The sequence below is a fragment of the Loxodonta africana genome, chromosome 8 (genome assembly GCF_030014295.1).
Source record: "Loxodonta africana isolate mLoxAfr1 chromosome 8, mLoxAfr1.hap2, whole genome shotgun sequence".
NCBI lineage: Eukaryota > Metazoa > Chordata > Mammalia > Proboscidea > Elephantidae > Loxodonta > Loxodonta africana.
The window spans coordinates 19,067,026-19,080,494 of record NC_087349.1 but is presented as its reverse complement, the minus strand read 5'-3'; the positions used below and the strand labels follow the sequence as shown (position 1 = coordinate 19,080,494).

At 50.2% G+C, this 13,469-nt stretch overlaps 1 protein-coding gene across 1 annotated transcript in view; it reads right to left on the bottom strand.

The window, feature by feature from the left end:
- Window positions 1-13,469, bottom strand: part of COPG2 (COPI coat complex subunit gamma 2) — a 524,466-nt gene that overhangs the window by 330,353 nt on the left and 180,644 nt on the right. The window lies entirely within an intron of this gene.

Genomic DNA, 13,469 nt, shown 5'->3' with positions numbered 1-13,469 from the left:
GGAACCTTCCTGGTCTCTGTCTGAAGACTGTAACATAAAGATTCTAAAGGCAAGAATGAAAGATTACAGGCAACAAAATTTGCTGGGATCTGAAAGAAAGAAAGAGATCGGGTACTTAGGACATGAGGAGGGGTTCGTAGGCAGAGCACGTGGATTTAGCCCAGTACCTGTATAGCAAGGAGGACTGAATTTGGTTGAACAGCATGTGGGAAGAAGAAGATGGGGGCACACATCAAGAGACTACTGAATCCAGCTGAAAGATTCACAGATGGTAGCTGAGAGAACGTCACAGGGTTGAGGTATGAGAGTAATCTGCTGTGCGGTAGAGTGCGAATCCATGAGAAAGGGTAGCACTGGCCCCAAGAGCTAGAGATCAGGTGAGAAGTTTGGAAAACACGAGAGAATGTGACAGACGATAGGTCGTCCAAGGATGAGGAAGCTCAAACGATGGAGCCCAGTGGCTAGGAGGAGAAAGGGTATTGCATGAGTAAGACACATGTGGAAGAAAGGAGAGGTGGGATGAGGCAGAAGCAGAATGAGGTTGCTGAAGCTGCAGCACCTTAGAAATTGCGGAGACACTCATGGGAGTGAACGGGCATTTCAGGGGACGAAAGGTTGGAGAGATCACAGAAGAAAAATTGACTGTTGCCAGCGTGAAGGAATGAAAATGGTAGATGCATAGGTGTGAATTCAGACAGCGGTGGGTTCGGGAAATCAGGTTGGGGGTAAAGCAGCTGGAAATGGTGGGAGCATTGAGGGTGGATCAAGGGAGGGGGTAGGTATCTATGAAAAAAGCTACTGAGGCAATCAGTTGGCTTGGAGATGGTAGGGGACCTGTAGATGGACCCTTAAGATGAAGCGAGTAGCTCTTGAGGACAAAGGCTGGCCAAAAACACTGGAACAGCTGTTCCGGTGTGAACAGTCATTTGGAGGAGGGCAATTATCGAAAGCCGATGGGCCGCATGTGAGTTGGGTGGGAAAACTGATGGAAAAAGAAAGAAGACCAGAACCGCGGTGGTCACGGCCCCCAGACTTTCTGTTGGCCCAGGACAGGAACCATTCCCAAAGGCAGCTCTTCAGACAGGGATTAGACTGGACAATGGGTTGGAGAGGGATGCTGGTGAGGAGTGAGCTTCTTGGATCAGGTGGACACTTGAGACTATGTTGGCATCTCCTGCCTGGAGGGGAGATGAGAGGGGGTTAGAAGCTGGCGAAATGCACATGAAAAGAGAGAGTGGAGGGAGGGAGGGAGCGGGCTGTCTCATTACGGGGAGAGCAATTGAGAGCATGCAGTAAGGTCTATGTAAGTTTGGGTGGGAGAGACTGACTTGATTCGTAAAGTTCCACTTAAAGCGCAATTGCAAAAGAAGGAAAGAAGACGAGAGGCATACAAGAGGGGAGAGAAAATTCTGAATTGGTGAAGGGTTTTGCACAGGCAGAGGGGCCGAGAAGGGAAAGGAGAAAGCAGAATGAGCAGTTACCGAACTGGGTTTGTTGGCAGATCTCAGGGGGGCAAATCAACGGCGTGTACCGTATTAAGATCAGACTGTGGGTGGTGCATAGGAGTGGTGAGGAGAGGGGGACAGAACACCCGGAGACGTGAAGAAGCAGGCCTCTTGGATAAATTAGGGAAAAGGCCAGAATGAGTTTGGCTGGATAGAGGAAAGGAATAGGATGGCACATGAATACACAGCCTGAACACAAGGCTTGGCAGGTAGCCTCAGGGACTTCAGGATGGGGTCATGTGGACCGAGTACAGCATGTGGGTAGCGAAGGTGCCTGCCTATGGGGAGGAGTGGGTATGACCCAACGTAGAGGTGGTAATTTTCAAAGATTACTGAATTGGTATTCAGTGGTGGCTGAAAGGATACGAGTTTAGTATGAGGCAGAGAGACTGAGCAGAGACAACCACAGAAGGAGGGGAAACTCTGCAAAACTGCTATGGGGTGAGAGGTGCAGTCCACGAATTTAATATCACTATCCAGTTGCCACAGAGGGAGACAGGAAGGTTTGGAGAAGGTTCGTTTTTGAGTCGTCTTCACGCAGAAGGTAATAGAGGAGAAAAGAGAAGAGGATGGAGCATGGTACACAAGGCAAAAACGGTGTTACAAACTGAAAATGGGTGTTTGAGAAGGAAGTGAGGCCTGCAGAGAAAGAGGACAAAGTGTGGAAACACAGGGCGTCACCTAGGAGAAGGCAGGGCCGTTTGAATGGCAGAGAGGCTACATGGCGCTGCATCGAGGCAAAATGGAAGTAATGGAGGTGAGAAGAGGACGCAAGAACGAAGCAGTGAATCGGCACGTAAAGATGGTGGGAAAGCATGTGTTTAAACGGAAGAGAGAAGAAGAAAGCCCCAGGTAGGAGAGGCTAAAGAAGAGTGGTTTCCAAGGGCGGGCAGTAGCCAGAATCGAGGGAAGGTCAGGTCTGGTGAACGTGAATGCATCCTGTGAGGAACCTGGGGGAGCCAGAGGAAAGAGAGAGTTTCAGTGGTGACCGGAAGCCAGAGAAGGGAGCACACGATGGACGAAAGACGACGGAAGCCATTCAAATCACAGGAGGTTGGTAGTACAGAGAAATACGGGCCATGTAGAAGACGGTGTTGTTCTGGGGCCGTAGAGCGGGAAGGGAGAAATGTGTCCCTTGAGGAAAGGCAGCAAGAAAGAATGAGATGCCGAGAAGGATGAGGATGATGATGCAGAGAAATGGGAGGGTCACATGGAAAAGACAGAAAAGATGACACGAAGCACCAGGGAATGAGTAAAGTTAGAGTGTGGTCAAAGAGAGGAAGGCTGGACAGCAAACAGGGAAGTAAGGAGAAGAGCAATGAAGGAATGCTGGTAGACCTCCGATGTGCCCACTGGAAGGAACTTTGGGTATGGAGTCTAGCCTGCAAGGAGAGGGACAGGGAAGGAAAAGAGCAAAAGCGGTGGAGAGCAACGGGCAGGAAGGAATGGCGGCTCGTAGAGCCTTGACTGGTATTGAAAGAGCGCAAATAATCAGCCAGGCTCTTTACGACTACACGTCTGACGGTGAAGGGTCAGTGGTGGGGACTGGGGTTGGGACTATGAGGTGCAGGTGGGGGGACACAGGCATAGCTTTAGGTGTTGAGACGGTATCTTACTTAATTGAGCTGGTGGATGATTACATGTGGATGGTTAAGGGATCAACACAGACTGAGAAAAAGGCTGGGGAAAACCATTGAATCCAGGAAGAAAAACAAGTAGAGTAGCTTGCAGTAAGGCGTAAGGTCAATGTCTGGTTGAGAAAACATGTCAGGGGACGAGAGGACTAACGGGAGAAGCCTCTGCCTGCCCACCTTATTATGGACACTTAAAGCAGGCGGGTTAACGAAGGACAATAATAAACACCAGAAGGACTGGATCGGGGTCAAGGATACCGACCAAACGCTTAATAATACTAACGCTTGGCAGACCGAGGAAGGGGTTGAAAGAAATAACACTCTAATGCAGAGTGTGGTTTGGGGCACTTGGTTTGTCTACGGATCAGTATGAAAGGGAATGAATTGTTTCCGAAAGGAGACTGCTGGGACTCTATCAGAGTGGGTAAAATGCCAAGGTCTTTGTGTAGGGTGTGTAAACTACCAGTACGAGAACGCTAGAGGTATGAAACGGGCAAGTGAAGCACAGGGAGTGAAGGAGGCCCTTCCTTCACAGCAGTGATTCTTAACGGGGATGGGGGGGGGTGGATTTCACCCGAGGGGGGGGGCTGTGGGCATGGACCCCAAGGTAGGCCTATCAAAACATCTGGCAGTGAGTGGGGTTCCACTGAAAAACAACTCTGACAGATGAAGCTGATGGGCCACCCTGGGGGTCATGCGTCCCCGGGTGAGAATCACTGGTGGAAGGGGGGACAGTGGAGAGCTGGGGTGAGAGGGAAAGCATGAGTAGATGATAGTTCTGAGTCAGGGGAGATGGAAGCATCAGACTCAAGGCAGATGGGCTAGGAGAGAAGTATCGAGGATGAAGTTGACGGCATACCAACGGAAGTAGCCGTGAAGGCACCTAAAGTGATGAATGTTGAGTTGGGACTCATGAGGAAGGGGAAGTAGTGCAGAGCTAAAGTGTGGGTTTCAGGACGGAGAATGATCAAAGGATAATGTGAGAGAGAAGGGAGCGGCCATGACAGGGTAAATGAGTGCTGTGTGGACGGTAGGAGACAGCACTAGACAGGGTGTCCGTGTGAAGGATGGGGCAGAGGAGGGAAGGCAACACTGGAAGACAGCAGCTGAACAGAGATGAATGCTAAGTAGAAGAAGGAGGAAAGAGGGTGGTATAGACCAGCGTAGCCATCTAGAGAGAGCGTACTGCAGAGAGGTAAGGTAAGTTTAAGTACGCTTGTGTTTGGCGTTGGCTTGGTAGGCGTGGGGTCCAGCACGTTAGCAGAAGACAAAATGCCCTGTGGAAAGCAAGGGGAGAATTACAGGAGGAACCTTCCTGGTCTCTGTCTGAAGACTGTAACATAAAGATTCTAAAGGCAAGAATGAAAGATTACAGGCAACAAAATTTGCTGGGATCTGAAAGAAAGAAAGAGATCGGGTACTTAGGACATGAGGAGGGGTTCGTAGGCAGAGCACGTGGATTTAGCCCAGTACCTGTATAGCAAGGAGGACTGAATTTGGTTGAACAGCATGTGGGAAGAAGAAGATGGGGGCACACATCAAGAGACTACTGAATCCAGCTGAAAGATTCACAGATGGTAGCTGAGAGAACGTCACAGGGTTGAGGTATGAGAGTAATCTGCTGTGCGGTAGAGTGCGAATCCATGAGAAAGGGTAGCACTGGCCCCAAGAGCTAGAGATCAGGTGAGAAGTTTGGAAAACACGAGAGAATGTGACAGACGATAGGTCGTCCAAGGATGAGGAAGCTCAAACGATGGAGCCCAGTGGCTAGGAGGAGAAAGGGTATTGCATGAGTAAGACACATGTGGAAGAAAGGAGAGGTGGGATGAGGCAGAAGCAGAATGAGGTTGCTGAAGCTGCAGCACCTTAGAAATTGCGGAGACACTCATGGGAGTGAACGGGCATTTCAGGGGACGAAAGGTTGGAGAGATCACAGAAGAAAAATTGACTGTTGCCAGCGTGAAGGAATGAAAATGGTAGATGCATAGGTGTGAATTCAGACAGCGGTGGGTTCGGGAAATCAGGTTGGGGGTAAAGGAGCTGGAAATGGTGGGAGCATTGAGGGTGGATCAAGGGAGGGGGTAGGTATCTATGAAAAAAGCTACTGAGGCAATCAGTTGGCTTGGAGATGGTAGGGGACCTGTAGATGGACCCTTAAGATGAAGCGAGTATCTCTTGAGGACAAAGGCTGGCCAAAAACACTGGAACAGCTGTTCCAGTGTGAACAGTCATTTGGAGGAGGGCAATTATCGAAAGCCGATGGGCCGCATGTGAGTTGGGTGGGAAAACTGATGGAAAAAGAAAGAAGACCAGAACCGCGGTGGTCACGGCCCCCAGACCTTCTGTTGGCCCAGGACAGGAACCATTCCCAAAGGCAGCTCTTCAGACACAGATTAGACTGGACAATGGGTTGGAGAGGGATGCTGGTGAGGAGTGAGCTTCTTGGATCAGGTGGACACTTGAGACTATGTTGGCATCTCCTGCCTGGAGGGGAGATGAGAGGGGGTTAGAAGCTGGCGAAATGCACATGAAAAGAGAGAGTGGAGGGAGGGAGGGAGCGGGCTGTCTCATTACGGGGAGAGCAATTGAGAGCATGCAGTCAGGTCTATGTAAGTTTGGGTGGCAGAGACTGACTTGATTCGTAAACTTCCACTTAAAGCGCAATTGCAAAAGAAGGAAAGAAGACGAGAGGCATACAAGAGGGGAGAGAAAATTCTGAATTGGTGAAGGGTTTTGCACAGGCAGAGGGGCCGAGAAGGGAAAGGAGAAAGCAGAATGAGCAGTTACCGAACTGGCTATGTTGGCAGATCTCAGGGGGGCAAATCAACGGCATGTACCGTATTAAGATCAGACTGTGGGTGGTGCATGGGAGTGGTGAGGAGAGGGGGACAGAACACCCGGAGACGTGAAGAAGCAGGCCTCTTGGATAAATTAGGGAAAAAGCCACAATGAGTTTGGTTGGATAGAGGAAAGGAATAGGATGGCACATGAATACACAGCCTGAACACAAGGCTTGGCAGGTAGCCTCAGGGACTTCAGGATGGGGTCATGTGGACCGAGTACAGCATGTGGGTAGCGAAGGTGCCTGCCTATGGGGAGGAGTGGGTATGACCCAACCTAGAGGTGGTAATTTTCAAAGATTACTGAATTGGTATTCAGTGGTGGCTGAAAGGATACGAGTTTAGTATGAGGCAGAGAGACTGAGCAGAGACAACCACAGAAGGAGGGGAAACTCTGCAAAACTGCTATGGGGTGAGAGGTGCAGTCCACGGATTTAATATCACTATCCAGTTGCCACAGAGGGAGACAGGAAGGTTTGGAGAAGGTTCGTTTTTGAGTCGGCTTCACGCAGAAGGTAATAGAGGAGAAAAGAGAAGAGGATGGAGCATGGTACACAAGGCAAAAACGGTGTTACAAACTGAAAATGGGTGTTTGAGAAGGAAGTGAGGCCTGCAGAGAAAGAGGACAAAGTGTGGAAACACAGGGCGTCACCTAGGAGAAGGCAGGGCCGTTTGAATGGCAGAGAGGCTACATGGCGCTGCATCGAGGCAAAATGGAAGTAATGGAGGTGAGAAGAGGACGCAAGAACGAAGCAGTGAATCGGCACGTAAAGATGGTGGGAAAGCATGTGTTTAAACGGAAGAGAGAAGAAGAAAGCCCCAGGTAGGAGAGGCTAAAGAAGAGTGGTTTCCAAGGGCGGGCAGTAGCCAGAATCGAGGGAAGGTCAGGTCTGGTGAACGTGAATGCATCCTGTGAGGAACCTGGGGGAGCCAGAGGAAAGAGAGAGTTTCAGTGGTGACCGGAAGCCAGAGAAGGGAGCACACGATGGACGAAAGACGACGGAAGCCATTCAAATCACAGGAGGTTGGTAGTACAGAGGAATACGGGCCATGTAGAAGACGGTGTTGTTCTGGGGCCATAGAGCGGGAAGGGAGAAATGTGTCCCTTGAGGAAAGGCAGCAAGAAAGAATGAGATGCCGAGAAGGATGAGGATGATGATGCAGAGAAATGGGAGGGTCACATGGAAAAGACAGAAAAGATGACACGAAGCACCAGGGAATGAGTAAAGTTAGAGTGTGGTCAAAGGGAGGAAGGCTGGACAGCAAACAGGGAAGTAAGGAGAAGAGCAATGAAGGAATGCTGGTAGACCTCCGATGTGCCCACTGGAAGGAACTTTGGGTATGGAGTCTAGCCTGCAAGGAGAGGGACAGGGAAGGAAAAGAGCAAAAGCGGTGGAGAGCAACGGGCAGGAAGGAATGGCGGCTCGTAGAGCCTTGACTGGTATTGAAAGAGCGCAAATAATCAGCCAGGCTCTTTACGACTACACGTCTGACGGTGAAGGGTCAGTGGTGGGGACTGGGGTTGGGACTATGAGGTGCAGGTGGGGGGACACAGGCATAGCTTTAGGTGTTGAGACGGTATCTTACTTAATTGAGCTGGTGGATGATTACATGTGGATGGTTAAGGGATCAACACAGACTGAGAAAAAGGCTGGGGAAAACCATTGAATCCAGGAAGAAAAACAAGTAGAGTAGCTTGCAGTAAGGCGTAAGGTCAATGTCTGGTTGAGAAAACATGTCAGGGGACGAGAGGACTAACGGGAGAAGCCTCTGCCTGCCCACCTTATTATGGACACTTAAAGCAGGCGGGTTAACGAAGGACAATAATAGACACCAGAAGGACTGGATCGGGGTCAAGGATACCGACCAAACGCTTAATAATACTAACGCTTGGCAGACCGAGGAAGGGGTTGAAAGAAATAACACTCTAATGCAGAGTGTGGTTTGGGGCACTTGGTTTGTCTACGGATCAGTATGAAAGGGAATGAATTGTTTCCGAAAGGAGACTGCTGGGACTCTATCAGAGTGGGTAAAATGCCAAGGTCTTTGTGTAGGGTGTGTAAACTACCAGTACGAGAACGCTAGAGGTATGAAACGGGCAAGTGAAGCACAGGGAGTGAAGGAGGCCCTTCCTTCACAGCAGTGATTCTTAACGGGGATGGGGGGGGGTGGATTTCACCCGAGGAGGGGGGCTGTGGGCATGGACCCCAAGGTAGGCCTATCAAAACATCTGGCAGTGAGTGGGGTTCCACTCAAAAACAACTCTGACAGATGAAGCTGATGGGCCACCCTGGGGGTCATGCGTCCCCGGGTGAGAATCACTGGTGGAAGGGGGGACAGTGGAGAGCTGGGGTGAGAGGGAAAGCATGAGTAGATGATAGTTCTGAGTCAGGGGAGATGGAAGCATCAGACTCAAGGCAGATGGGCTAGGAGAGAAGTATCGAGGATGAAGTTGACGGCATACCAACGGAAGTAGCCGTGAAGGCACCTAAAGTGATGAATGTTGAGTTGGGACTCATGAGGAAGGGGAAGTAGTGCAGAGCTAAAGTGTGGGTTTCAGGACGGAGAATGATCAAAGGATAATGTGAGAGAGAAGGGAGCGGCCATGACAGGGTAAATGAGTGCTGTGTGGACGGTAGGAGACAGCACTAGACAGGGTGTCCGTGTGAAGGATGGGGCAGAGGAGGGAAGGCAACACTGGAAGACAGCAGCTGAACAGAGATGAATGCTAAGTAGAAGAAGGAGGAAAGAGGGTGGTATAGACCAGCGTAGCCATTCAGACAGAGCTTACTGCAGAGAGGTAAGGTAAGTTTAAGTACGCTTGTGTTTGGCGTTGGCTTGGTAGGCGTGGGGTCCAGCACGTTAGCAGAACACAAAATGCCCTGTGGAAAGCAAGGGGAGAATTACAGGAAGAACCTTCCTGGTCTCTGTCTGAAGACTGTAACATAAAGATTCTAAAGGCAACAATGAAAGATTACAGGCAACAAAATTTGCTGGGATCTGAAAGAAAGAAAGAAAGAGATCGGGTACTTAGGACATGAGGAGGGGTTCGTAGGCAGAGCACGTGGATTTAGCCCAGTACCTGTATAGCAAGGAGGACTGAATTTGGTTGAACAGCATGTGGGAAGAAGAAGATGGGGGCACACATCAAGAGACTACTGAATCCAGCTGAAAGATTCACAGATGGTAGCTGAGAGAACGTCACAGGGTTGAGGTATGAGAGTAATCTGCTGTGCGGTAGAGTGCGAATCCATGAGAAAGGGTAGCACTGGCCCCAAGAGCTAGAGATCAGGTGAGAAGTTTGGAAAACACGAGAGAATGTGACAGACGATAGGTCGTCCAAGGATGAGGAAGCTCAAACGATGGAGCCCAGTGGCTAGGAGGAGAAAGGGTATTGCATGAGTAAGACACATGTGGAAGAAAGGAGAGGTGGGATGAGGCAGAAGCAGAATGAGGTTGCTGAAGCTGCAGCACCTTAGAAATTGCGGAGACACTCATGGGAGTGAACGGGCATTTCAGGGGACGAAAGGTTGGAGAGATCACAGAAGAAAAATTGACTGTTGCCAGCGTGAAGGAATGAAAATGGTAGATGCATAGGTGTGAATTCAGACAGCGGTGGGTTCGGGAAATCAGGTTGGGGGTAAAGGAGCTGGAAATGGTGGGAGCATTGAGGGTGGATCAAGGGAGGGGGTAGGTATCTATGAAAAAAGCTACTGAGGCAATCAATTGGCTTGGAGATGGTAGGGGACCTGTAGATGGACCCTTAAGATGAAGCGAGTAGCTCTTGAGGACAAAGGCTGGCCAAAAACACTGGAACAGCTGTTCCAGTGTGAACAGTCATTTGGAGGAGGGCAATTATCGAAAGCCGATGGGCCGCATGTGAGTTGGGTGGGAAAACTGATGGAAAAAGAAAGAAGACCAGAACCGCGGTGGTCACGGCCCCCAGACCTTCTGTTGGCCCAGGACAGGAACCATTCCCAAAGGCAGCTCTTCAGACAGGGATTAGACTGGACAATGGGTTGGAGAGGGATGCTGGTGAGGAGTGAGCTTCTCGGATCAGGTGGACACTTGAGACTATGTTGGCATCTCCTGCCTGGAGGGGAGATGAGAGGGGGTTAGAAGCTGGCGAAATGCACATGAAAAGAGAGAGTGGAGGGAGGGAGGGAGCGGGCTGTCTCATTACGGGGAGAGCAATTGAGAGCATGCAGTCAGGTCTATGTAAGTTTGGGTGGGAGAGACTGACTTGATTCGTAAACTTCCACTTAAAGCGCAATTGCGAAAGAAGGAAAGAAGACGAGAGGCATACAAGAGGGGAGAGAAAATTCTGAATTGGTGAAGGGTTTTGCACAGGCAGAGGGGCCGAGAAGGGAAAGGAGAAAGCAGAATGAGCAGTTACCGAACTGGCTATGTTGGCAGATCTCAGGGGGGCAAATCAACGGCATGTACCGTATTAAGATCAGACTGTGGGTGGTGCATGGGAGTGGTGAGGAGAGGGGGACAGAACACCCGGAGACGTGAAGAAGCAGGCCTCTTGGATAAATTAGGGAAAAGGCCACAATGAGTTTGGTTGGATAGAGGAAAGGAATAGGATGGCACATGAATACACAGCCTGAACACAAGGCTTGGCAGGTAGCCTCAGGGACTTCAGGATGGGGTCATGTGGACCGAGTACAGCATGTGGGTAGCGAAGGTGCCTGCCTATGGGGAGGAGTGGGTATGACCCAACGTAGAGGTGGTAATTTTCAAAGATTACTGAATTGGTATTCAGTGGTGGCTGAAAGGATACGAGTTTAGTATGAGGCAGAGAGACTGAGCAGAGACAACCACAGAAGGAGGGGAAACTCTGCAAAAGTGCTATGGGGTGAGAGGTGCAGTCCACGGATTTAATATCACTATCCAGTTGCCACAGAGGGAGACAGGAAGGTTTGGAGAAGGTTCGTTTTTGAGTCGTCTTCACGCAGAAGGTAATAGAGGAGAAAAGAGAAGAGGATGGAGCATGGTACACAAGGCAAAAACGGTGTTACAAACTGAAAATGGGTGTTTGAGAAGGAAGTGAGGCCTGCAGAGAAAGAGGACAAAGTGTGGAAACACAGGGCGTCACCTAGGAGAAGGCAGGGCCGTTTGAATGGCAGAGAGGCTACATGGCGCTGCATCGAGGCAAAATGGAAGTAATGGAGGTGAGAAGAGGACGCAAGAACGAAGCAGTGAATCGGCACGTAAAGATGGTGGGAAAGCATGTGTTTAAACGGAAGAGAGAAGAAGAAAGCCCCAGGTAGGAGAGGCTAAAGAAGAGTGGTTTCCAAGGGCGGGCAGTAGCCAGAATCGAGGGAAGGTCAGGTCTGGTGAACGTGAATGCATCCTGTGAGGAACCTGGGGGAGCCAGAGGAAAGAGAGAGTTTCAGTGGTGACCGGAAGCCAGAGAAGGGAGCACACGATGGACGAAAGACGACGGAAGCCATTCAAATCACAGGAGGTTGGTAGTACAGAGGAATACGGGCCATGTAGAAGACGGTGTTGTTCTGGGGCCATAGAGCGGGAAGGGAGAAATGTGTCCCTTGAGGAAAGGCAGCAAGAAAGAATGAGATGCCGAGAAGGATGAGGATGATGATGCAGAGAAATGGGAGGGTCACATGGAAAAGACAGAAAAGATGACACGAAGCACCAGGGAATGAGTAAAGTTAGAGTGTGGTCAAAGGGAGGAAGGCTGGACAGCAAACAGGGAAGTAAGGAGAAGAGCAATGAAGGAATGCTGGTAGACCTCCGATGTGCCCACTGGAAGGAACTTTGGGTATGGAGTCTAGCCTGCAAGGAGAGGGACAGGGAAGGAAAAGAGCAAAAGCGGTGGAGAGCAACGGGCAGGAAGGAATGGCGGCTCGTAGAGCCTTGACTGGTATTGAAAGAGCGCAAATAATCAGCCAGGCTCTTTACGACTACACGTCTGACGGTGAAGGGTCAGTGGTGGGGACTGGGGTTGGGACTATGAGGTGCAGGTGGGGGGACACAGGCATAGCTTTAGGTGTTGAGACGGTATCTTACTTAATTGAGCTGGTGGATGATTACATGTGGATGGTTAAGGGATCAACACAGACTGAGAAAAAGGCTGGGGAAAACCATTGAATCCAGGAAGAAAAACAAGTAGAGTAGCTTGCAGTAAGGCGTAAGGTCAATGTCTGGTTGAGAAAACATGTCAGGGGACGAGAGGACTAACGGGAGAAGCCTCTGCCTGCCCACCTTATTATGGACACTTAAAGCAGGCGGATTAACGAAGGACAATAATAGACACCAGAAGGACTGGATCGGGGTCAAGGATACCGACCAAACGCTTAATAATACTAACGGTTGGCAGACCGAGGAAGGGGTTGAAAGAAATAACACTCTAATGCAGAGTGTGGTTTGGGGCACTTGGTTTGTCTACGGATCAGTATGAAAGGGAATGAATTGTTTCCGAAAGGAGACTGCTGGGACTCTATCAGAGTGGGTAAAATGCCAAGGTCTTTGTGTAGGGTGTGTAAACTACCAGTACGAGAACGCTAGAGGTATGAAACGGGCAAGTGAAGCACAGGGAGTGAAGGAGGCCCTTCCTTCACAGCAGTGATTCTTAACGGGGATGGGGGGGGGTGGATTTCACCCGAGGGGGGGGGCTGTGGGCATGGACCCCAAGGTAGGCCTATCAAAACATCTGGCAGTGAGTGGGGTTCCACTCAAAAACAACTCTGACAGATGAAGCTGATGGGCCACCCTGGGGGTCATGCGTCCCCGGGTGAGAATCACTGGTGGAAGGGGGGACAGTGGAGAGCTGGGGTGAGAGGGAAAGCATGAGTAGATGATAGTTCTGAGTCAGGGGAGATGGAAGCATCAGACTCAAGGCAGATGGGCTAGGAGAGAAGTATCGAGGATGAAGTTGACGGCATACCAACGGAAGTAGCCGTGAAGGCACCTAAAGTGATGAATGTTGAGTTGGGACTCATGAGGAAGGGGAAGTAGTGCAGAGCTAAAGTGTGGGTTTCAGGACGGAGAATGATCAAAGGATAATGTGAGAGAGAAGGGAGCGGCCATGACAGGGTAAATGAGTGCTGTGTGGACGGTAGGAGACAGCACTAGACAGGGTGTCCGTGTGAAGGATGGGGCAGAGGAGGGAAGGCAACACTGGAAGACAGCAGCTGAACAGAGATGAATGCTAAGTAGAAGAAGGAGGAAAGAGGGTGGTATAGACCAGCGTAGCCATCCAGACAGAGCTTACTGCAGAGAGGTAAGGTAAGTTTAAGTACGCTTGTGTTTGGCGTTGGCTTGGTAGGCGTGGGGTCCAGCACGTTAGCAGAACACAAAATGCCCTGTGGAAAGCAAGGGGAGAATTACAGGAAGAACCTTCCTGGTCTCTGTCTGAAGACTGTAACATAAAGATTCTAAAGGCAAGAATGAAAGATTACAGGCAACAAAATTTGCTGGGATCTGAAAGAAAGAAAGAAAGAGATCGGGTACTTAGGACATGA